Source organism: Colossoma macropomum, unplaced genomic scaffold (assembly GCF_904425465.1).
Source record: "Colossoma macropomum unplaced genomic scaffold, Colossoma_macropomum, whole genome shotgun sequence".
NCBI classification, from domain to species: domain Eukaryota; kingdom Metazoa; phylum Chordata; class Actinopteri; order Characiformes; family Serrasalmidae; genus Colossoma; species Colossoma macropomum.
The window spans coordinates 3,613,723-3,641,222 of NW_023494797.1; the positions used below are offsets into that span (position 1 = coordinate 3,613,723).

At 36.4% G+C, this 27,500-nt stretch overlaps 1 long non-coding RNA gene across 1 annotated transcript; it reads left to right on the forward strand.

Annotated features, from left to right (window-relative positions):
* Positions 1-1,616: 1,616 nt before the first annotated feature.
* On the forward strand, positions 1,617-26,314 carry LOC118817490. Its single transcript, XR_005008019.1, has 3 exons — positions 1,617-1,737; positions 14,565-14,699; positions 25,467-26,314. It is a non-coding gene; the product is annotated as an uncharacterized LOC118817490 (long non-coding RNA).
* The last annotated feature ends 1,186 nt before the right edge of the window (positions 26,315-27,500 follow it).

Genomic DNA, 27,500 nt, shown 5'->3' on the forward strand with positions numbered 1-27,500 from the left:
TTTTTCTGCAATGCACACCTCAAACCATACCCCATCCGAGTCCCTATTAGCAAGCAACTAACAAAGTACTTTTCACACACATTTTTTAAATATAGTAATGACGACTACGACTTGATTAGCAAAACTTAGTAGTCAACCACATACAATGCATGGTACATCACACATGTGGAGACAGAACATGACACTGTAATACCATCTCTGGTATCAGCAACATCAACAGACCAGCTCATTGTTATGCTGTGCTCAGCCATATCGACATCTTTGGGATGGGATAACTTCTTGTTTTTGGTTACGTTGACAACTAGACACAGCCGTGTGTCAGTTACACTTTTCATACTTAGCAATGTTTAGATAATTTGCATTAGTACTGCAGTAAGGTTTCAGTGACATGTTAGTGCCAAGCAGTGTAAGCATTTCATGTCAGCTGTAGCAAAAACACAGTGAGTTGATGACTGACTAGACATTCAGATAACATTTTTACTTTAGCCTATTTTGATAAAGGTTTAATGTTACTGACTATTTTTGAAGGAAGTTATTGGCCTATTAGAAGGTCAGACTACTCAAAGGTCATGTTTAGTTCATGATGTTGATGAATTAAGTGTAACACTATGAAATATTACAGATTATTCTGTTAGGTAGCTATAGCTTTTAAGTATAAAAGCATAAGCTTTAAAGTTAAATCAGAGATGTAAATGCGGCTGGTTAGCCATGTAACTAACTGTTTGCTCTGAACATTTCAGTCAATAGCAAACAGTGCAAATAAAATCTAAATGGCTTGCTAGAAAAAAAGCCTTTATTTTTGGTCTTTTTTTCATTAAAAATGAAAAATGAATTTATTTCAAAGTTCAATGGCAAGTATTTGCATTCAGGGAGCATAATAAACAGTCAATGCTTTGCTGTACATGTGCGATTTTAAAGCAAAGGAAAGTTGCAGTATACAGAACATCAGAACACCATAGAAATTCCATGAGTAGTACCCTAACTACTGAACTAGAGAGCCCTTTGAAACACACCCACAGTAGGTAAAACCATAACATAAATAGTTTTGAAATAGTGCTAGTGGCAGAACTACTGCAGTTGGGATCACAGAGGGGTCATCACAGGCCCCCAGTGTCATTTGTAGACCCCTTATATTGCTGCATATACAGTTTTACACCCATAACTTATAGTAACTGCAGTAACCTAATCATACATGCTAATATTGCTGACATTAAATGAAGGCTTGTAGTCAGTTAGCATGATTTGCATTATTGACTGGACCATTCCCTTAGCCATATACTTCAACCATTAGTCTACATTAAAGCACCCACTTGGTAAAGACATAGAAATAGTGAGTATACAATCATTGTATACACAGCGGTGAATAGCGGAACACTGCAGATATGACTTTTTCACATGGGTCAAAGTTAAAAAATATGTAGTTTTAAATCTTTTTGGTTTCCGCAATAACAACGTCACTTTGAAAAGCCAGAAGGCCGCATTCTTTCGCCTTGCTCTGGTCTCTGTGGGGGGTTCAGATTAGTGGTGAACGTTCAGCGTGTTCCCAGAGTTTTGGACAGCCTGATATGTTGCAGAGACGATAAGGATGTTATCTAATCTACCGGAGATAGCCGAGGGTGACTCTCCAACAACACTGCAAGCACAGGTGCTGCTTTGTCGTTGATTGGAGGAACATTTCACCACCAGTGAAAATGTCTATGGATACCCAGACTGGAGGGACAGAGGGATAGCCAAAGTGTAAGTGATCTGGGATGGATGGATGCTACCACTGTTTTTTGTTTCTTTTATTTAGTATTTGTGTGACTGCTTGTGTTTTTAGTATGAGATCTGTGGAAATCTATTTTGAGTGTCTTTGCTTTTCAAATAGAGATGGCACAATGCCACTTTCTCTGTTCCAGTACTTTTACTGAAGCCTTGAGTATTGACAGATACTAATATCAAAACAGTATTATTTTCTTTGAAAAACAATGCAATTCTTCCCAATCCTGTGAAGCCAGTCCTGGCGTTTTGTAATGGATAAAGTATTGGCTACATTAAGCTCATTCCACTTCCATTATTTTTCTGCAGTTAAGTAAACTTTTTTATTATTACGATTTTTTGTTTGCACAACTATTCAAAGCTGTATTTGTTAGTCATGTACTGGCTAGCATTTTTGAGTTCTCCTCAAAATGAGTTAAAATTGTTAGTCACCAAAATGTTTGGTAAAGTTTCAGTAGTGATGTGATTGTTTTAGTAGTGGCCAAAATTGAGCATTCATTCATTTATTCATTTAATGCTTTATAAAAGCATTTATAAAGGTTATATGGCATACACAGTGCCTTATAATACTGGGCATAAGCTTGTATAATTGCTCTTAAATAGTCATAATTACATGCACAACACTTTATAAAGCAAGAGTATGCAAACACATAAAGTCAAGTACCATAATACATAATAATGGCTGTTAATAAGAACATAGTAGGCACTAAAACTATTATTACAATCACACTTTATAGAGCTTTATTACAGGCTTTAAGTGAAGTGAGATAATCATGTGCAAAAAGTGTGGCGTAGGAAAGTCATTCGACATTTCTACAGTCTTACACAATGAGAATCTGACATGGAGATATTAGCAAAGCTAGCTCAAAGCCATTGGTGATGTTACCTGTATTCCTAAACAAGGCTGCTGTTATTCACTGATTCCCTGTTGTTATTTACTGGCTAAAATAAAGCAGCTCTCTGAGTTGCAAACCATTTAGCTTTGGTCGCTAACTGCTAAAAGTCTGGCACCTGTAGCCAGCTAACCTAGCATTACAGTTTCTTGTTAGATGAAAATAAACGGTAACACTTTCTATGAATGTCACCTTTGTAAGCATCTATAAACACATTCATAACATGTTATAATGCATTCATAAGACATTATAAACATGGCTATAAATATTTATAGAAATGCATTATATGTTATAGCCATGTTTATTATGCATTATGAATTGTTAACATAATACATTATAAGTACTGATCATAACAAATTATAAGAGCTCATAAGTTGCATTCCTTGCATTCCATATAATACCTAAAATCTTTTCACCTAAAGGTACATCTGGGTGTGTTGGGATGCAGAAAATATACAAAAACCTTGCAAACCAGCATAATGATCTTGAAATAAGCTAAATTATCTGTCAATAGAATTAGACAATTTCACTAGATAACATGACTTAAAATAAGTAAAAGACACCTAGACGTAGGTTAAATGATCTTATAATATTCTTAAAACAGCCTCAAAATGAGGAGATATATTGACTAGATTTAAGATGTTTTCACTTGCCATGATATTTTTTGCAATATAAACATTGTTATGTGGTTGTGCTTATGTTTGTTTACATGTAGCTACTGTGACCTACTTTGCTTTATGTAGTGTTGCCCAGCCATCAGTGCTGTTTCAGACTAGGTTGGTTATAGAATCAAATTGGTTTAATTGTATTTTTCCTCCGATACCCAATCCAGCATTCCGCATACAGCATATCCAATCACATTTGGGCCATCTCTGCTTTCATGGGTAATTTTACTTGATTACAAGAACAAGATGCCTTGGTACTGTTACTCTGAGCTGCTTCATAATTACCAATCCTTAAATAATCCTTTCTCTCTGAAAATGTGCCTTTGGTCAATTTGTGTAGTAGCGGTGAACACTAAAAATCACTTGCTTTTAATATACAAGATCAAGTTTGTGAATTTTCTTCATTAAAGTCAACAATAAAGCAATGCTTATAGAAAATTTTTGAGGTCATTGCACTCAACAAAAAGTCATTGTCACACTTATCTTTAATAGTCTTGTTTATAGCTTGAAAAATACTTGATTGTCATGCTGCAGGCAGGTTATTAAATGGCATGTGTTATTTTGTGGCCTAACCTGATTAAGGAAATTAAATTAATGAACAATTAATGAAGAATTAATTGCTCATCCCTTCTCACTGAGAATTACTCTAAGCAACCCAGCTCTGTGATCATCAGTGCTTTCTGTCCTGGTAAAATATGGCAAGGCGCATGAGGCTCAATCATGTTGACATACAGACTGATGGAGAGCTGTTTGGGGGCTGCGCTGGACATGATGGTCATGGCCAAAGCCCAGTTCATCTGATTTAGTGTCCAAGTGTTTGCTGACAATGCGAGAATGTTTTGAGGTTGTTAGTTGTCTTGGAGTTATAAATCAGATATTTTTCAACCCAAAATCTAAAATAGCTGCTATTAAATGTAGACATTTATACTCATATACATGCTCTATCATTAAAAAAATGATTTTTTAACACTTAGAAGTGTATTGTTTGAGTTATTACTGTTTTACCAGACATTCACTTTAAATAACAATACTTATGATTATTAACTTACCTAAATGCTATGCTATCAATGTCTTTGAACACATTTGGTTCCCTAAAGAACTTTCAATTTTTTTTTTCCTTGTAAATGAGATGAAGTTTAAAGAACCTGAACCTAATGGTGCTATACACTACTTTATTATTTGGTAGTCAAAGGTTTTCCACACTACGTCTTCTACAGCTTTCAAACTAGAACCACACAACTTTGCAGGATCCCTCTTTATTCCTATAAAAGTGATTATTTATTTATTTATTTATTAGGAATGAACAGAGGAATGCTCAACATCCTGAAAGTGAGTCAATCCCTTAGATATCATGTTATGCTTATACCTACCACTTTTTCCACCACAGTCAGTAAACACTCAGTAAACACTGGACACTCCTCTTATGTCACCATCATACAAGTATGCTAGAAATTACACAGCAACACCTAAGCCACCACCTAGGATACCATAGCAATGGCCTAGCAACACCTTAGCAACCACCTGGGATATCATAGCAATGGCCTAGTTACACCTTAGCAACCACATGGGATGGCATAGAAATTACACAGCAACACCTAAGCCACCACCTAGGATACCATAGCAATGGCCTTGCAACACCTTAGCAACCACCTGGGATATCATAGCAATGGCCTAGTTACACCTTAGCAACCACATGGGATGGCATAGAAATTACACAGCAACACCTAAGCCACCACCTAGGATACCATAGCAATGGCCTTGCAACACATTAGCAACCACCTGGGATATCATAGCAATGGTCTAGTTACACATTAGCAACCACATGGGATAGCATTGAAATGACCTAGCAGCACCTTAGCAACTACCTAGGATGCCATAGTAATGGCCTAACTACACATTAGCAGCCCCCTAATAAGCAATACACTGACAACAAGCAAGTATACCATCACAACCTCATAGCAACATCATAGCAACTATGCATTATGATTTAAACAGTGCTAAACCCACTAATTCCAAGAAACACTGTTCTAAAACTGCTTTCACTTTTGAAACATTGTTAGTTGGTTTTGTCCACCAACTTAAAATTCATTAATTAAGTTTCTCTTTCTAGTTACAGCATAACTAGAATATTACAATTATAGCATTTCAATCTACTTTGCATGTGTTACTTTTGAACAATTATTAATCTGACTGATTCCAAACTTGAATGATAGTGTACATTTCAAGGTGTTCCCTAGAACCACATAAGCAAGCCAAGAACAATTTAGGAACATTTATTATGTGGAATATAGGGCATGAGTATCCCAAAAGCCCTGAGCAAGAAATGTGCAGCAATGTTGGATATTTTTGCTTTTTCCATTGTTGCATAAAGAATTTGTAGTATAGCTTGAAAATCGCCCTCTACTTAAGTTATGAAAAAACGCTTAACTCCTAAATGTATCCGTTCCCCAGACTGGGTTGTAATGTGATCGTAATGGACACTGGGGGACCATGCTGCTGTCAAGCCCCGTCCCTCTACAGGTGGCTGGGGTGGCAGAGGAGAGGAAATGGGATCTTTACACCCAATTTGAGCTGAAGTGAGTTTGCGTTTACATGGAGGATATCCCATGACCTCCACATAATGACTCCCAGACTATAGGTGGGCCTGCTCTAGTGTGGCAGTGATGGACCACATAAACACACTCAATCACAACCCCTGCTACTTTTTGGACTTTGCCCTACCGCAACGAGCAGCACTTACTCACACATGCAGGTACAAACAACTTCAAAATATGAGGATAAACATGTTTATTGGATTTATAATAAATTTCCATAAGACCACTTTAATAGGAAAACCTTTAGAACTATATAGGAGAGGGGGAAATGGTTCCTAATAACTGTTATTGTTAATTTAAAAAGGCTTTAATTTCAAAATATACTGTTCCATTCACACAAGGACAGCTGACCCTATTTCAAATGGTCAGCTTTTTCTTTTGACATTGACTGTATGAATTTGAACATTAACTGATGTTAAGTTCTGTTGTTTGGCATAAAGTTCTGTTGTCTGTCGTCTGTTTTACCCTTTTTACAACCGCCCCCCCTCCACCAGAAACTCAGGCCACTTAAGTCCTTAAATGTCTTTGTGTACATTTTTGTCATTAAGTGTAGCATGAAAGATAGACAAAACTTGATGTATCCCAAACACGCACCCCAGTTGACCTCTTTTGGCCCACTCTGTGTGACCTGGAGTAAGATCTGTGCTACTGACCAGTGCATGGGTAGTAACAATTCAAAATGATTAAAATTAAATTTACACAGCTTTGTGCTTGCCTCTAAATGTAATGTATGAGCTGGTGTCTGAAAAAATGCTTTTCTTTAAATGCTTTTTACATTTAAAAAAAATATCGGTAACACTTTCTATGAATGTCGCCTTTGTAAGCATCTATAAACACATTTATAACTTTATAATGTATTCATAAGGCATTACAAAACATGGCTATAAATATTTATAAAAAAGAATTACACTGAATTACACTTTATAGCCATGTTTATTAAACATTATGAATTGTTAGTATAATGCATTATAAATAGTGTTAATAACGTTATAATGTCAGTGCCAAAGAAGTCATTCCCAGCTTGGAGAGCGTAAAGTAAAGACAAATACCAAGCTAATGCTGGTGTACATTACCTTTCCCACATTGTGTAAAACACTGATGGCAGCACAAGTTTAAAATCTGACATTTGAAGCCTGTAATGTGCTTTATTATGTATGTTTTAGTGTTTCAGTAAATCCTTCAGTAAATACTTCAACTTGAAGCCTCACTCTTAACACTGAAGGAGGCTTTAGTACAGAATGCTTCACTTTACTTAGAGCGGACAAATATGACTTATGAGCTCTTATAATTTGTTATGATCAATACTTATAATGTATTATGTTAACAATTCATAATGCATAATAAACATGGCTATAATGTATAGTGCATTTTTATAAATATTTATAGCTATGTTTATAATGTCTTATGAATGCATTATAACATGTTATGAATGTGTTTATAGATGCTTACAAAGGTGACAGTCATAGAAAGTGTTACCAAAATATCATAAATAAACACACTGAGCAACCCAAGATCTTCAAATAGCTATTACTTCAAATATGCATACATGAGCTCCTTCTGGTATAAGTTAATTGTGGCAAGCATGCTAATAGTGATCCTTATTGGTGAAACTGTAACACATGCTCTAAATGAGTGATTTCAAAAGCCATACCTTTACATATGAACAAAAACAGGGTGTTTTCTGTCACTGTGGTGGCCTCACTCTGGAATTTTGCCAGAGACACCTTTGGAAAAGTCATCTGAACCACCAGGACAGTTAAGCTGTATGCAAAATACTGGGAGTTTTTCTCAGATGGTATGTCACTCTCTGGGAAACAGCAGAGATAATAGAGTATTTACTCAATAGTTGCTTAACAGCTTTTAAGAGCAAGCTGTTTAAAGGTAGGTATGTATTAGTCCTCTTAAATTCTCAGCTAGTTCTCTTTGCCAACACAGTGATTATAACCTTTTAAGCATCATCACTGGGTTACTTGTCAGTCATTGATGATATCCAGTTACATAGCCCTATCGCCCAGGCCTAGTGTGGACAGAAATATGCACAACAAAGTTTCAAATTGAAAAAAAAAAGAAACAGGGACAACCCCCACCAAAAGAAAAAAAATAAAAATAAATACAGGAACAACACAACTTTTATTCATTTCCATCATCTTCCTCTCCAATAGATCTGCTACAAACTTTCTGCAGTAACAACAGTGCTTATAACATTAATGGGAATGGGTGGAGCTGAAGTGCTGTAAGGTGAATGGGTTGACATTTCAAGGTAACAACAAATTTAAAATGGGCCCTCTTTTGCAGCTTCATTTCCATGTATGGACTGTATCGACTGAGAAGGGGAGTGAATGGTACATTTGCAAACTTTACATACTACATTAAACTCATATTAGAAAAAAGCATGTGTTTTATCAGGTATGGGCCCTTTAAGTACTTTAAAATTGACTTGCTTTTGTAATTTATGGCACTGTTTGACATGTTTTTCTATGCTATATTCTAAAGCTTTGCATGACTTGTCATTTTAATAACTTTTATTTATTAGTAACTTATAGGGTGTTGATTGAAATGTTATAATCTAGACATCAAGATGTAAACCAATGGTTTACTCAAAATGTAAAGTATTTTAGGAAAAAGCAAATGTTCAAATAATAGACATTGTTTATTTATAGTAATATTTTATCACAAAATTATCATGAATAGTTAACTGATCAGCTAGATTTGATTACCACTTTTTGAATAAGAGGCGATCTCGATATTAACTTTATTACAAATTCTTGATACTATAGAGCTTTCTTACTTTTTATGGAATAACTTACAGCTCCAATAGTAATCAAAAAGTAAATTTTACAGCTTTCTACATTTTTTTTGAAACCTATAAAAGATTAACATTCTATAGATTCATCACTGTATCTGCAACAACATTGTTTTTATTTTATTAAAAATAGCAATTCCAAACTTTTGAATGGTAGTGTTAAAACTGGACAAAAGTACTTCACATATATCACATGTAGTTTGGCATACTAGAAAAAGTATATTGCATACCTGAAAACAATAGTAGCAGCCATGCAACCTGAATATGATGATTTATAAGTTTTCATAACTTGTTTGGATCAAGGTAAAACGATTTTTTTCAAACTATGGCTTTAACTCTGTAATTAGTTACTAACATTCTTTTTCATGTTCTATGAATCCTATTCTACTTCATTCCATTGCTTCTTTCTTTTCTCCACAGCTCTTCCTCTTTTCTCCTGTTTTATTCTTCTACTTCCCCTTCTTCACCCCTCCCTCCCCAATTCTCATGTGTGTGCCATGTGAGTGGTGCTTTGGAGGGAGTCTGCGGTATCCCAGCACAGCGACTACAAACGCACAGGGACATGGCAGCCAGTGTAAAGCAGCAATGAAAACAGCTGTTCACGCAGCCTTTCCCCTTTTAATGGGACTTCCGCGGCTGGCCACGGGCGGCAAAGCCTTCCAATACAACAGCTACTCTTTCCCCAGTACAAACATGCTCTGTGTTTAATTGTTGTCAGATTCTCTCTCTCTCCCTTTCTCTCTCACTCTCTCTCTCTCTCTCTCTCTCTCTCTCTCTCTCGCTCTCTCTCTCTCTCACTCTCCCTCCTTTTCCCTCTCCTGTTCCCCTCTCTTTCCCTCTCTATCTGCCTGTCTCTCTTTTCTACACTCACTTCCTCTCACTTGCTCTCTCTCTTTTGCCCTCCAACTCTCTCTTCCCATCTCTTTTTTCTCACTCTCCTTTTCTCTCCAACTGTTTCACTCTTTCTCTCTGCCCCCTTTTTCTCCCTCTTTTCCTTCCTAACAATCGCTCTTAAACATAACTCAAAAATAATATATTTACTTAACTTTTTCAAGGCAACCAGTTTCCTAGATTCTAGAGAAGTAAGATCAATTTATCAACTACACTGCACTCTTTCCCTTTTGCTCTGTCTCTCTTTCCTTCATTCTTGCTCTCCTTTTCCTTCTCTCTCTCTTCCTAGCTTTACTTTTCCATCCTTTCCACTTTCTATGCTTCTCTCTCTCTTTCTTTTTTGCACTGTCTCTCTGTTTCCTTCCTTTCTCTCTCTCTCTCTCTCTCTCTCTCTCTCTCTCTCTCTCTCTCTCTCTCTCTGTGAGTTTCTATTGTAGCATATTCCAAGTTGTGGTAAAGGAAGGGATTTTGTAGAGGAAATAAACAGCATGAATGTATTTGGATCTCAGAACAACAGAGCTCAGGCCAAGCACTTACGCCATACGAGGGCCTGCCTGAAAGTATTGCGAGTGAAATATTTCAGAGGCTTTGCGAGTGGAGTGTGTTTAAGAGTCTGTCTGCTATGGTCAAACAAGCACTCTGTCTTTTTAAGAGCGCTGCGCAGGTATGCCAATAGCAATGCTGAGCCGCATTATTTTCATGTAGCACAGCATTGTAACATCCAACACATTTAGACGCAGCGTGAAGCGCACAGCGATAGCCAGTGTGTGTGTGTGTGTGTGTGTATATGTGTGTGTTAACATGTGTATTTATTTTTGTAATGTTTCAGTACTCTCCACAAATATTGGTACACCTGGTAAAAATAAATAGGCTGTAAAAACATTCTTTATTGCTCATCCTTTTGATCTTTTATTGAAAATATTGCCAGAAATCCAACCTTTATTTGAATAAATAATATAATGAAAAAATTTATTTTTCTCAAATCAACAAGTGCCACAATAGTTCGCACCCCTCCATTTAAAACTTTGTGCAGCCTCCCTTTGCGAAGATAACAGCTTTAAATCTTCTCTTATATCGCTTAATGAGACTGGAGAACACATGACAAAGGATCTGAGAGCAGTCAGCATACAGAACCTCTCCAGATCCCTCAGGTTCTGAGGTTTTCTATGGGGTTTAGGTCAAGGGACTGGAATGGCCATTGCAATACCTTGATTCTGTGGTAACTGAACCATTTTTGTGTTGATTTTGTCCTCCTGGAAGATCTAACCATGGCCCAATTCTTCCTGGCTGATGGAGGACTCTATGATACCTTGAACAAGATGTGTAGAGCCTTTGGCAGAAAAACAGCCCCACAAAATCACAGATTCAACACCGTACTTCATAGTAGGGATAAGGTACTTTTCTGCATGGCTATCTTTGCGTCTACACCAAACCCACCTCTGGTGCTTTTGGCTAAAAAGCTCTATTTTTTGTCTCATCTGACCATAAAACATGGTCCTACTGAAACTGTAGGCACTTACATTTATAGGTTCTTGACAGCAGAGGCTTCTTTCTGGCAACCTTCCCAAACAACTTGTGATTATGTAGGTGGCATCTGATTGTAGTTTGGAAAACATTCTGGCCCCAAGATCTAAATTATTTCTTTAATTCCAGTTAATCTGTGATCCTTGATTATTCTTTGGCCACTCAAACTATTCTCCTCACAGTGTGTGGAGTCAAATAGACATACATCCTCTTCCCGTAGGTTCTTAACATGTCCAGTTGCTTTGCTTCAAACTTCATTGTTGCTCTAATAGTGAAAATAGGCATTTCAACCATTTAGCTTTTTCTTGTAGCCATTTCCTGATTTGTGCAGCTCAACAACCTTTTGTCACACATCACTGTCAAACATTCTTTCTGACAGTGATGGAGGACTAAAGGGGTTTGGCCTGTGTGTCGTTCATATTTATACCCAAGTGAAACAGGAAGTCATGACTCACAATTTAAGCATTCCTAATCACTCGGGTGAACTTTAAAACATAAATTGTTAATGTGGATATACTTCAATATATTCATATGAATGTAAGAATTTCTTGAGGTACCAACAATTGTGGCACACATAGATAGATTTAGAAAAATATTTATTTCATGATAAGATTTAGGTTTTTCTTTCAATCATTGCACTTCAAATAAAATTTATATTTGTGTTATTATCTTGAATGAAAGATCAAAAGGTCAATATTAATAATGTCCAAGTCAGGAAACTGTGATGGCCATTCCAAAAGCCTCATCTTGAGTTTCTTGAAGTAGTTCTTGGTGGATTGTGAGGTATGTTTGGGATTATAATCCTGTTGTGGATGCCAGCTTCTTTTGACTCTTTTCTCTTTTGACTGACTGTTACACATCTGCTTCCAGAATTTGCTAAGAATTAGTGGAATCCATTCTTTCGTCTACCCATGCAATGCAAATCACAACAGATGTTTTAGCATCTATAAAAGATGTCCTTTTAATGAATAGCTTCTTATTTTATCTCCACAGCACTTGCTTACAAAGAGCTTCTGGCTTTGCTAGATGTTGCTTTGCATACGTTGCGTGGATGATTGTGATGAGGTTGCAAGAAAGGTGTTCTCATAAATCTTCAATGGACCATATGTTTGGACAAGCAATGCTGCACAGTGCAGCAGTGCACCATCACTCCTGCATCAGCTAAACCTTCTTGCAGGTCCTTTGCTGTCATATGGGGGTTTTGCTTTGCATTTTTAGCTAGCATACGAGCAGTTCTATCTCAGAGTTCCACTCCACAGTTAATCTCCACTGTTTCCCTTAACTTTCATACATTAATGTCAGTGGAATGTGCAAGTGGGAAGTGCAGTGATACATTTTAAAGCCTCCCCTTGCTTTGTATGCATTAGGCTTCATTTTCAGATCAGCCAGCTGCTTAGAGAAGCACATTGTTGTTGAGTGTTAGCACAAGGTTTGAAGAATCAAAGAATTTATTATGCTCTGGAATAATCACTTGACAAGTCCTAATGAAAATTGTTGACCTGCCTAACCAGTCCTAACAAGTCAATTAAGATCTAATTCGGTTCTGAGAAATTGCATATGCACAAGTGTGTCCAGGTTAAGCACATACCACGATGACTATATTTTTATATATTCTAAGTTAAACAAATATAAAGTATGTAAACTATGCATTTACACTGGCAGAAAAATTTTGATGTTTTTATGTTTAGTCAGATTTTAGTCAGATTTTCTTCATAGAGACACAAAGGTGGGAATTTATTTAGTTATAGTTATAGCGATTATAAGCTAGAATTAGACATTTTCATCTTTCATGTGATAAGTTTGTGAGTTTTGCAGCTCAACAGAGTTACACCCCACCTGATCTATTCTGATCATTTGCCTTTACCAGTTAGATGCTACTGCTTTGTTTAAATATATTCTTTTGTTGTTATTATTATTATTGTTGTTATATAATAATAATAATAATAATAATAATAATGATTTTACATCATATTATATACTTCACATAATCAATAAAATGCTTTAATTAACAACATTGACATTTGTGGTGTTTTTATTTTTACTGTCATTTTTTTTTGTCATTAAAATAAAGAGAAACCATTAAGACTGAAACAGAAAGAGGTCTCATTTCAAATCATAATATTTTTAGTATGGCATTTAGATTTGATATAACATGCATACATGTAGAACCTACATTACTGATTGATGCAAGATTCATCAAAAAGTTTAGCTTTAGGCAGTGCTGAACCTTGACTACTAGAGGTAGGCCTTCAGTTCAGGCCATAAATGTCAAAACTTGGTCAAAACATGAGGAAAAAAACCCTCTATGATAAAGCGTCTGCTAACATTCCTACAGGTTTCTCATAGTTTGTTAGCACTGAGCTAACAGCAATTCACATTAATAGGTTTTGGCAGTTCTAGATTAAACAGACATTTGAAGCTTGTAAAAGACATTCTGTGTTTTGCTTGAAGCTTCTGTCAGACATATTAGCATATATTTTACCTTGTAGCAGTTTCACAGTGACTCTTTCAGTAGAGACGTCTAGTGTAGAGCTGCCGCTACTGTTTTACATTTTTAACAAGGCACTGATTTGGCTGCTGTTTGTACTCACAGTCACTGACATATGTGGGACTTGCAGAAAGCCTAGAGTGACTTTTTTTCTCCAAATATTGGTTCCGCTTTTAGGAAATCAAAATGTGATTGATTGATTCATCTGTCACTTTGTAATTATGCTGAAAGGTAATCTAACTAGTTAGGCCTTCTCTTCAGCTCTTAAAGTCATAACCAATAGGAGAGCTTTCTTAGCTATATCTACCAAGATAACACAGAGAAAATAAATTCCTGATTGGTCAATGTTCCACTGACTGTTTTAAGGATGTTTTGTGAGCTTAACAATGAAACAAAAGTAGTACAGTAATACTTGCAAAGTTTAAATTCAAGCATGATTATATTGGGTAAAAATGAACTAAATATTACAGACATGCATTTTTTAGTTCCCAGAAGTGATTAAGCCTTCTCTGAAGGCCCTGAATGTTCTGAGGTTTCCCCATTGCTTTATAGGAAATGGTCATTGTTCTTAAAGTGAGGCATTTTCCTGCAGTTTTGCCTATGAAATAATGTGTTTTTTCTTCTTGGACCAAATGGTCATTTTGTAAATATGAGACTTTATGACAGCAAAGACAAATGTAGTACACATCCTGAGAAGGTATAATGTTTATGTGCTTGTTTATGATCCTGTTTTATTTAGATCAGCGAAAGCCAGTGAAAAAAGTGCAAGTTATCTAGAAAAACAGACAAACCTGTCTATGTGTAACAATAACACACCTGCGAAATGTAGCATATTAGTTTTTAAAGTGACTACTGAGTGTGTGTGTGTGTGTGTGTGTGTGTGTGTGTGTTTGTGTGTGTGTGTGTGTGTGTGTGGTATCAGCCCTGTCTCTTTTCTTTCTCTGACAGCTTCTGGATTTGGACTGCAGGTAATCGTTGTTGACTCTGGAGTGTAGTTTTGGCTGTTTGGCAGAAAGCTGGCATTGATGCTGAGAGACTGCGCTGTCCAAGCCTGGCCGAGAGAGAGGCCGAGCTGGAAAGTGGGTGAGCAAGTGAATGTGAATGAGAATGTCTGTGTATTTGTGTGAGTTTGTTTGTTTGTCTGTGAGAGAGAGAGAGAGAGAGAGAGAGAGAACGAGAGAGAAAAACTGAGCAAGGTTAAACTGAGCGAGGTTATCTTTATGGGGAGGGAGGTAGATCATATGAATCAGTCAAATCTGCCATTCAGCATTTAATTGGAGGTCATAAATCATCTAGGGCAGCACTCCTGAGTGTGAACAGCCCTGTGTTGGGTTTTGGCCTGGCTTGGAAGTGTGTGTGAGTGTGTTTGTGTAAGGAGTTTGCTTGCAGTCATGTTGGACTCTTCCTCACTCTGCCCAAAATGCTAACATTTATTCAAAATGAGCATTTATTTTAATAAAGCCATTTGCACATTTTATCCATTTCACATGTAAAGGCCTGAGAACAGAAAGAACGATTATAGTCTTCCTTAGAACTGTACTTGCTAAAGGAATAGCTCGACCAACAGTGAATGGATGCTAGTAACCACCAAGTAGCTTGATCTCACAAAACATGCTAAAGTGGCTAACAGTAAATGCAATCTACTAACTAACAATTGGCATGACATCATTTGCATGTCCCTTTAACAGCTGCGTGAATTGAACATGTCACACTGTTTGGCCATATATAATCTGTCATTAAAACAAACTACTACATTATCTGTAGTTATTCACTTGTTTAATTAGGCCTGAACTCTATAAAATAAGTTTAGTTCTGACCGAGTATGTCCACCCTCATCTAACAGGCATCGATCCCAGCAGTGGATAATCCATAGAGACAAATCTGTGGTGCTTTATGACCTGAATCCGTATGTTCTCAGCATGAGCTTTAAAGGAAGCAGACAGGCAGTGAGTTAAGCCTGTAAGGTCACTGGCTCAGACAGTAATGGCAAACTGCACTATATTAGATCTCCATTTACAAAAGAGTCTATTAGACCCTGCATTGAAGAGAAAAGTACTGACCGTATTTTTTCTTTTTACGATATAATCTTCCTTAGTGCTTGGAAAACTACTTCATATATGAATGAAAAATGACTGGAAATAGGAATAATTTTATTTCTTTGGTTAGTAATGGTAGCCAAGCTGAAAAAAGCTGATTTTAAGACAGTGCATTGACAATAATTTAAATAAATGATGATTTACTGTAATTATATATATATATATATATATATATATATATATATATATATATATATATATATATATAAAATTATACATTATTATTATTATTATTATTATTATTATTATTATTATCATTATTTGTCTATAGGTCCATCCATCCATGAATATTGAGACAATGCAAAAGCCAACTGTCGTTTTTAATTCATGTGAAAAAAAAAAGAAAAACAAAAATGGAGATATAAGGTTTTGCTCTGACAATGACTACATACATGTGTATACATGTGTATCTATCTATCTATATATACATATATATATATACATTTTATAAACAATATGATGAATGATGAATGATACAAACATAAAATAAGTACATAAATACAAAATTATTATATAAATATTAGGAATATAAACATCAATTTCCTATGAATTAATTAACATGCCAGTTGACTTTTCATTGCAAGTGTTCTGGCAATCTTTAGGTAAATAACACCTCAATTGAATTTTGAGGTGTGATGTTTGCACTGTAATCATGTAATGAATCATCCATCATATTTCACTCACTCTTATACTTCGCTCTCTCAGAGTTTGGAAATAATTTTTTTGGAAAAAAAAATAAAAAGGGGAAAAAAAACTAATAACACCAACATTCCTTCAATGGCTCCTTTTTCGTGCTTGTGTTTTGTTTCTGTGTTACTTTACCTGCCGGGAATGCTGGAAATATGACGGTTATGAATAAGAGCTCTTGTTGCCGAGGTGGCTGTGTGTGTGATGTGTGAGGTCGCGCATAACTCGGGCCTTGTCTCTCCTCAGGTGGTCAGCCAAGGGTCAGGGCCTGGCCAGGCCTGCCTCCTATTTGCATTCAATTAGGGTTACGAGCTGCGTAAATGAAAAAACTTGCGCAGTGTGCTCAGGAAAGCGAAGCGCGCTGAGTTTCTCTTTCCACTGCTGTTCTGACTTTTTATTATTTATTTTAGTTTTTTCTGCTGCTGCTGCTGTACGAAGCAATTAAGTATTAAAAGAAAACGAAGGCGGAAAACCACGGGAGGAATTCTGAAATGAAATGATAATTAGTCGTTTCTAAAATAAGGAGCCATTAGTAGCGGAGGTGTCAGAAAAGTCATGAGGAGGCATAAATCACGATGTGTCGTTTTCACACGCACATACAGCAACGCAAACTTTTGCGTATACACACACAAACACACACACACTGCTGTAACAACGTGTACATGTGCTGGCGGTGTGATGTCCTTGGGGAGCACTGAAATGTTTTTCATACACTCTCTTCTCATCCTGCAGGAGCAGCATGATGTCCCACACACAGAAAGGACATTGAGATGTTCAGTGGTTTGGATGTGGCCCATCTGTGTACAGTAATTGGTGGGGGGGTGGGGGTGGATTGTGGAATGCACTCAGTAATGCAACAGTTGTATCTCTGTTAGGGTCCATGTTTACCTTGATATCAACTGATTCTAAAGAATTAATGGAAACGTTACAGGGCTCTTATCATGGAAAAAATCGTTTTTCTCACTTTCACTAAATAAAGCAGTTTCAGGTAGTAAAGCTTCAGGACATAATATTCACTCTACAGTCTATACACTTTATATATGGAAAGTAAGCTGCAAAAGCAAGCTGTTTTGGATTTACTGTTTTTGTGATGTCACAAAGACCAACACATGGAATGGAAAAAGTACAAAGAACTGTACTGAAAGTGTCGGTAAAAAGAGGAAGTCTGGTGCTCAAGGTATACTTAAATAATAGTAAAAAAACTATCAACAGGTTAACATAGTATACTCAAGTATACTGTATAAAAGAATAAATCTGTAAAAGACAAAAAAAGGTAAAAAGTCGGACAGCGGGGTGCCAGACAAAATCAAGTATGTTTTCTCAATGATGGTAAAAATCTGTAAAATTATACTCTTATACTCAGAAACACTGTCTTTTAATGTAATTCAAGAGTTTCACTAATATTTTACAGTATTGTCCATGTAAATAACAGTGACAACCACTGAAACAAACATAAGTGTCTGCAGTAAAGATAATCATTTGTTTCTGTTCAATTAAATTCTGTTTCTGTAAATTTACCACACTGTCGCTAAAATACAGTATATGCATGGTTTATTTGCATGCATTTAACCTTTTTATTTTATGGTACTTTGACAGTGAAAATACTTTATATACTTTACAGTGTATTTAAAAGTAAAAAGTAAATGGTAAAACTTTAAAGTTTTCTTTGTTTTGTAGTAACGGATGCAGTGACTATGGGCGAGTAAATTAGCATAGTTTTATTTTATGTTGACACAAATTTGGTTGGTTCTTTTAATAAAAACAATTTAAAAATAAAAAGCAACAAATCTTAACTAATTGGCAAAAGAAAATAGAAAAATCTTTTCAAAATGGAAACGTAAAGAGTACAATGTGTGTTTTTTTCTCTGGACAATGTAAATAAATAATAATACAATTAAATAATGTCAATAGTACTTGAATAAAGTGCAAATCTTCTAAAATAATACTTAAATACAATGCTTAATTACAGTTACTGAAGTAATTCCTGAAGGCACGTATATATACATATATACAGCTATTTAACTTAGAGTAGCTATGCCCCACCCACTCATGTTGAAATTATATAAAGTGTTTCACCCCTGACATTGTGGACAATGTGATAATTCAACTGACAACCATATTTGACAATGGACACCTGAGACCATTTTATTTTCAGAAGTTTTATATTTCATAGCCCTGAAGGTATTTAAAGAAATTACTTTCAAAGTCAAAGCAACAGCAACAAAATCAGCCCATTACATTCTAAAGGACTCTAAGAGGAGTTGGTTGATGTGAAAATGAATTATGACTGGTTTTGGCACATAAACCATGCAAATATTATAAGTGGCCTTCAGAGAAAATACAAGTATATTAACTTCCAAATAAAATACAAGAGAAAATGTACTATTTGGCCACTTAAATTATGCTTGTATGCTACCTTTGAGCATCTACATGAGGAGAGAGAGAGAGAGAGAAAGAGAGAGAGAGAGAGAGAGAGAGAGAGAGAGAAAGAGAGGGAGGGAGAGGGAGGAGGGAGTGTCACTTTGGGGTTTATTTTCCATTTATTTTTCATTGTAAGATCATTTTCCAATCACTGGATTGATGAGAATGGCCTGGAGCGGTTTGATAACTATTATTTCATACAGAATAGCCTCCATTTTCAAACAGAGGATGTTATGATAGCAGGGGTCAAGTAGAGGGGTCACTTTTTCATTCAGATAAATAGAAAAGGAAATGACACATTAATGGCCACTACTCATCATGGTGGTCCTAGCACAGATTCGTCCAGCTGCAGCCTGGGTCACCCTGAAGATCGTAGGTAATATAAATAAATAAAATAAGTGTTTAATCAGTTTACAATAGACAGCGCCCATGTAAGTAAATGCATATGTTTGAATGGAGTTCCCACTATGAGACGAAACCTTATTCAAGCTGGATAAGTTCTAGATAAACCACAGATAAACCATGTGTACAACATTGTTACATACCAGGCACCACATTCAATGACAATAACAATACGGCTGTGACTAGGCCACAAGTTTTTTAACATAATTGCCATTGATTGTGGAATTATTACTGTGTCATGAACATTGCAGATTCGAATTGGGTTAAAATTCACCAAACTCATCGATAATCACTTCAATTATAGTACCCCCACAGGTCAAATGAATGCAGCTCAATCAGGGCTAAAGCCGCTGAAATTCTAATTAAACCCAATAGTGAACCTGACATCTTTAAAACACTTATGGGTAAAACATGTTGGTGGAAATTCTATAAACTGGTGAATCTTCAAATGAACATACAATATGTTAAAAGCCTTCTGAGTGACACTCTCCCTTTTCTTTATCAATATAATGTTTGTCAGAAACTCATCTGTTGTTTGATATAGTGTACTACACTTCAGATACCTTGGCCTTGTTTTCCAAAGAGGACAACAGCTCTAAGACTTATCGGGAACACCTTACTGTAGGGTAGAATGCTCATAAGGCTACATAAACATTTCATAATGACTGAAAAAAGACCTACATAAACATTCCAAAACACTTATTCAAGTATTTATCATTTGTCAGGTGCCATTCTTTTTTTTTTTTTTTATTGATATTAGTATAGGCCATAGTGACATAATAATAATTATATTATATATAGCTTGCCAAGTCAGGCAAGTTGAACAAAATAAAGCCATAAGCCATTCAAGGCTGTGTGTTACTGTGCTTTTATCAAGGGGAAGGGTGTTCTTAGGCATGACACAAAGCAGAGTGCCTAAAATCCCTGTCCCCATGATAAAATTGCAGTACACACAGCCTCAAGTGGCTTACTGATTTTATAAAATGGTGAGCAACATAAAATATGATAAGATACACCATTTTTCAGTAAATAATCTGCTTAGCACCAAGTCTAATTTAGCACCAAGCTAATGGCACTCCTCTTCAAACACTGAGGCTGAATCTTAAATGGCTTCCTGCTCCCTACATAGTGCAATGTGTGGGAATTTGAATACTGGCTGCTGCACCACAATAGTGCATAATATACCTAAAAAATAGCCATTTAATATTCAGCCATATCAATACTCAACAAATAGTGCACTATTTGGCTATAGATGCTAGAATTTAAAAACTTACATAGCACACTACTTAGGGAGTATGAGGATAATTTGAGATTCAGCCTGGGTTTGATGCTACTTAATGCAGATCTGACTTAAACATGGACATTTGAAGTGTGGAAGCAATTCAAGTGACATTTTTTATTCTTTCACATTGCCGTTTTACAGTGAATCATACCGTAAGTACTTTAATTCAAGCTTGTGATACTAATGATAGAGTTGTTTAGCATGTTTGCTATCTTTTAAGTTGTTAGCTAGCTGACCAGCGTGGTTCTTACTTCATCAGTACACTCGATGGGACTGGAACTATCCATGACCCTTAGCTAAAGTGAGTTTCATTTTACTATTTTTAACATTTAAGCTAGTTACATCATCAGCATTATGTCACTGTAAGACACGAAGCTAAGTCACCACAAAATAAATGTATGATCTGGGTTGTCATGACAACCCAGTGTCAGAAAAATCAATGTCAACTGACGTGTTACGTCAACTTGACATCAAAGTTGACAAAAGAAGCCTTTATGATAGATGATTCTACTGAATATGCCTTTAAAAATGTCCATGCAGATTTATACCAGTTGTCATTACAATCTTATGCAGGTTGTCACGCAGCCTTACGAGCACTGCCCTACAGTAGAGTGTTACAGATTTATCTTTACAGCGATTTTTGAAATGCCAGTATGAAGATTCTCATTTACTAAGATAAGACGTTGACATGGGCCCAGATTTCTGGCTGGCTTGCTGACTGACTGGCTAGTTTAACTGCATTTCCAGGTCCACATTGTTAAATGGCAGAAAATGCTCTGCTTCCAGGATTGTTATGCATAAGCCTGGCTCATTAATAACACCATGACCAGACAGTCTGGTGTTTGTGCTTGTCCAGACTGCTTAATGGAAGCGTACACTGTAAGCAAGCAGGATGGCTACCGGTCTTCCATTATTGCTGGTAATTTAAAACTGGACCTGCTTATTGCAGTCTTCTTTATCCCTAAATGATGGTTCATTTTCCTGGTTTCATATGGAGGCGCGCTGTGTAGGAGATGAGATTATACTATAAAGAAGCTTCACTTGTGTTTACCACATGTAAACATGGCTTTTTGATGTTTGGTTTGCTAGACTTATGATTTAAATCATTGGTGTAATCCAACACTAACAACTATTGGGCATGTTGGATTTCTTTTATTTGTCTTTAACTCTTAGGCGTCTGGAGTTATTGGTGGTGTTTTGCTGTACTATTTAAATACATCTACATCATTGCATAATCCATTGTATAATTAGGTATGTAATGAATGACATTAACATTCTGTGTTAACAGGTTCAAGTCTGACACTTTTCTATTGTTTTGATGTAACAAATTGACACAAAAATGGCAAAAATGTACATACAAAACAAAGCTGTACCAACACAACAATAGCTTTTCATCAAATGATAAGATGTCTCCTTTTCTACTGACCAACACAAATCTATTGAAAGCTAAGAATCTACACTTTCAGAACTTCCTCATTGACAAACAGCTATGAACGAGAAATAAATTAGTGAAAATAAATCCTGCTTTTGTTATCAGCAACTGTGACTTCTGAGGGTTAATATTATTTTATCATTTGAGACACAGCAGCTTCAGCCATTGCTATTCACCATGCAATTACATCACACGAATGAGAAGCTTTGGCTGAGCTTGTTTAAGTTAATCTTGACCAGAGCCTCTAATATCTCTGCCGCTGACTCTCCCTGAGCGTCCAGCAGGAGCCCAGAGACACCAGCTTTCTGTCTGACCAGCAGCCTCCCACATTCCATAATAAGCACTTTCCTCTCAGCAGGAAGAACCGAAGCTCTTCTGGATAGAACACTGGCTACCAAGCTCATTGGTCGTTAATGATCTGAGGCTACAAATAATGGGATAAATTCATGAAATTTTTTTAGCTCATTCATAAGTCACTAAAAAACTTACTTTGTATCTTGCATTAGAACTTCTTTCTTTACAAAAGGTAAGTTTGTATGTAAACAACTTGTAAAATGGTTTATATTGTAAAAAATTCAGCTATAAAAATAAATTACAATTAATTGCTTTCTTTTGTGTAGTTAATCAGAATTAATTGCATGTACTCAAATTGTTTAAATTTAATGCTAAAGAAAGATTTTTCAATTAAAATGCTGTGCATTTTGGTTTAGCTGTAAGAGTGAACAAAACAAGTGGTAACACCTTTCATGAATGTCACATAAGCATCTATAAATACATTCATAGCATGTTATAATGCATTCATAAACATGGCTATAAATATTTATAAAAATGCATTACACGTTATAGCCATGCTTATTGTGCATTATGAATTGTTAACATAATGCATTATAAGTACTGTTCATTACAAATTATAAGAGCGCATAAGTTGTATTTGTCCACTCTAAGTAAAGTAAAGCATATTGGGTAACACTTTCTATGAATGTCACCTTTGTAAGTATTTATAAACAATGCATTCATAAGACATTATAAACATAGCTATAAATATTTATAAAAAATGCATTATATATTATAGCCATGTTTATTATGCATTATGAATTGTTAACATAATACATTTTAAGTATTGATCATAACAAATTATAAGAGCTCATAAGTCATATTTGTCCGCTCTAAGTAAAGTGAAGCATTCTGTACTAAAGCCTCCTCCAGTGTTAAGAGTGAGGCTTCAAGTTGAAGTATTTACTGAAGAATTTACCGAAACAGTAAATTATACACAATAAAGTACATTACAGGCTTCAAATGTCAGATTTTGAACTAGTGCTGCCATCAGTCATGTTTTACCCACTGAGGGAAAGTCAATGTACACCACTGTTAGCTTGGCACTAACTTAACACTGCATATCCAATAGAATGCTAGCAGAAATTAGCATTACTGTAGTGTAGTGTAGCGATGTTACAGAGTGAAGGTTTCTAGCGCTTGACGTTAGAACCAGTGAGGGAACAAATTGCAATTACAGCACTCTACTATCTCGCCTCTCCCTCTCCAGGCCTTCACTCCACAGTAACTTCACGCTCAGGGTGATGTCAGAGGGGGTTCAGGGGAGGAGCTGATGGGTACTTGGTTTACTGTGATGTAATGTAACATTTAAAGTGAGAGAGCGCTGGGTAAAAAAAAGCACATTGTAGCAATAATTCTAGGCTGGACAGCCTGTTTGGAGCATCTGAGTATTCAGGACTGAACCCCCGAAAATGCAGCCCTAACAGCACCAGAGGTGAGAAACAAAACATTGAAAATCTCAAGGCATAAACAAGCATGTTATTAACGCTACTTATAATGCATTATATTAACAATTCATAATGTATAATAAACATGGCTATAAAGTGTCATTTGTATGGTCAAATCTGATGATACAATGAGCGGAAGCGAATTACACCAACAGCTTTGTTATTTATCAGTTTTTTTCATATTTTGCTCTCTCCAGTTATTATAATTTTAACATTATAAAGTTTGGTCAGTAGGGGGAGCAGTGCAGTGCTCGACCTCCACCTATGTCATTTTATTGGCTGCCCTCCAGAACATCTGCATAAGTTAGGCATGCTTCATGTAAATGATATGTAAATGAGGCACTTATTGGCTGGCACTTGATTTCATGAACTGAAACTGATTCATCCTTTGCTCTCAAATCTCTGTTTGTTTCCACAGTGTGCGAAAGTATGACTCAGAGTCTGCCCTGTTTTATGCAGCTTTAATGGATGATAGCCAAAGTATTCAGGACTTCCATAGCAATAAATAAACATGAAAATCACTTGAATGCAAGGTGGTGAAAATAGGGATCCAGTTTTCATCACTGATGAAAATTCCAATGAAAACAACAGTGGCAGTCCCATTATTGAGGTCTTATTGCTTATTTCATGTTCTTATAGATTTCCACTTTGCCATTTCTTTTGTTGGTTTGATGCTTGTTACTTATCCATACTTCTAGACCCATGTCTAATGGAGTCTGTCAGATTACTGATATTACCCATATCAATGGTGTTCCTTGCTTATAAATGATTCTTCAGACTTGATCATTTATGAGCAAACTCACAGCATTGCAGTAGCTGGAAATAACTTTGGTCTCATCAAGTCAGCCATCAGTGGAACTTCTCTGTATTTAAAATCTGTGTTTGAGCAAGGGCTACAGTCATGGAACTGGTCATACTGGGAGATTGCGTTTTGAATGGTCAAACTTGGACAATCTGTTAATGTCAGTAAAGAACATAAGTGGCATTAATCATTTAACATGTTAACACATTAAATGTGACATCATCATAAGCACGCATTTTGAAAAAAAATAGTAAAATAGAAACAGCTCAGTAAAAATCGGTACAAATCAGTAAGTATGTCCATAAGCGAAGAAAGAAAGTAAGTAAGAAAGAAAGAAAGAAAGTAAGTAAGGTGAAAAAATGGAAAAAATGAAACAATAAAAACTGGAGAATTGTTTTTGAACAAAAAGTAAAGAAACAGGGACACACAATGTCACTTATGTGAGGAATGAGAGGATGGTCTGGAGGCACTAGGCATTCGTTCCTGGGCCGGTGGGCTCTGCTTCTCCTGCCTGGCCCCCCTATGATGTGCTGAGTGGCGTCCTAATCAAAAATCAATGCCCCCCACTTGAGCCCAGCGGCCTGGGCCAGTGTCGGCCGTTTATGTAATTTGATAATATCAATCATAACGGGGGCCCAGGCCATCCGTCTACTTCCTGCTGCTCTGGGGGTCAGTGCGTGTGTGGGGGAGTGAGGCGACATTTCCCGAGCCATCAATTATGGCTTATTATGGGCTGTGGTGGAGGCAGAGAGCAGTGTAGCTCTCCACCATAAATAATATTAACAGCTTCTGCTCCATCAATCAATAGTGGTACAGTTGTAGAGCTGCAGTGCTAATGGTCTCTCTCTCTCTCTCTCTGTCTCTCTCTCTCTCTCTCTCTCTCTCTCTCTCTCTTTCTCTCTCTCTCTCTCTCTCTCTCTCTCTCTCTCTCTCTCTCTCTCTTTCAGCCTGGATCAATGGCTGTGGCTCCACACTCTCTCTGTGTGTACAGAAGCTGGGTAAAATGAGCTGCTCTTGGGCTTCTGAGGAAAGTCTTGCTCAGCCTACCGTCTCTGATTAATACTGTCGTTCTGTCTTGATGTCTACAAAGCTGCTGTCTTTCTTAGTGTGCCCCCTCCTACACTTCCTTTCAGCCTTCACTTTAGTGAAGTGTTTAGTTTAGTATTTAGCCTAGGGTCTGACCAAATGAAAATTTTATGATTAGATTAAATAGAAAATAAACATCAAACATCAGTATTTAGTTTGTCCTCTCTTTACCTTTACTACAGTTTTCCTTCTTTTCAGAAGTCTGAATTTCAGTTTTTCACAGGAGTCTGCAGGGATGTTTTTCCACACCTCTAAAGTTCAGTCTTAGAAGTTGGGTGCATTTTGTATTTTCTGCTTCTAACAATCCAAGTAATCCCAAACTGGACTCTGGGGTGGTCAGTCCATTGTTGTATGAATACCAGCACCTTCTTTGTTTGATTTGCACTTTTTTTGTCCATTTTCTTTTCTCATTAATGTCTTCTGGATGGCTACATATCCTTTTAGACTCACAGTGTTGAGTTGCAATAATAAAGAAAAACAAACAGATGAAGAACGTCTTGCAATATAAGTAATGCACAATTCATGTGCAAATGTGAAGACTTTGATGTGATTACCAACAACGGAACTGAGTTGTGCTGCAGTCTCCACTCATTAGTGCTTTTTGTAAGCTCAACACAACGATGTTGAGCACTTCAGTGAACATCAATGAATGTGGGTCAGATGTCTGTGAGGTCTTTATGCTTTTGTGATTTTAGCTTGCAGCATTTATTCAAGCAAAAAGAACTCACCTATCAAAATGAGTGGCCACAAGGTACTGAGTTAATTCTAATAAAGCTTTGATATGGACATGAGCTCTGAGTTGTCTAAGCTTCTTTTGTGCACCCATGCTACTTATTTTATTTATTTATTTATTTATTTATTTATTTATTTATTTATTTATTTATTTATTTATTGGGAAAAGAAACCAGATTTAATTGAATGTAACCTCAGCTATTTTTTGAGTATATTTACTTGAAAATTTACTTTAATGCTTTGTACAGTGTACAAGTGTCTCTCTCTCTGTCAGTTTCTGTGCTGAATCGAGTTATTAAAGGCATGCTGGCGCTCTCTCTGGCTGTAAGGTGGTGGTTTAGTGTCACTGTTGGAGCCAGAATCCTTTAACACTGGGCGCTAAATGAAGACCACTGTGGAGCAGCAAGGGGAAGTGCCAAGTGTGTGTGTGTGAGTGTGTGTGTGTGGAATCCTTTAGGCAAGTGTCAAAAATAGATGTCAGATAGAATAATTATGGGGCAGTAATGAATCGCTCAAGTCACTCTCTGCTGCTTTCTTGTTGCTTCCTGCTGAAATGGTGAGAGTGTATGTACATGGCAAGAACCAAGATGATATGTTGATGTCAGAAGTGGGTACAGCAATCTGACCCCTTGTGTGTGTGTGTGTGTGTATGTGTGTGTGTGTGTGCATGCAAACACATTTCCATAGCTGTAGTTTGAATGGGTGTGTGTTTGTCTGTCTGGGAGTGTTGGGGTAGTTAATCCAAAAAACTAATCCATTACAAATGACTCACTACTTATCTCAAACTGTAATGTGATCAGGGCTGACTCTAGCCTTTTGGGGACCCTAAGCAGAATTGTTTCGGGATCCCCTCATCTTACTAGCTGATGTTCTGTAAAATGAAGTGCTAACCAGTAACAATGACTAAATTGTAAAGCTGTCTAAATTATAATTATTTATAACTTGCTCATTTTTGTAAAGTTGATGATTTCTTTTTCCTTCTTTGGCGACTTCTCATGTTTCACAAATTTCTGAACCTGGATTAATAAAAAAATTCTTAACTGCTGTTGTAAACAAGTTAACTGTATGTGTAGATTGGGTTTTATGAACCGAAACTCAGTCAGAAAGTCTGTCAGTCTGTCTAAGTTGAACCTGCATTATTAAATACACCCCAGTTCCTCTAC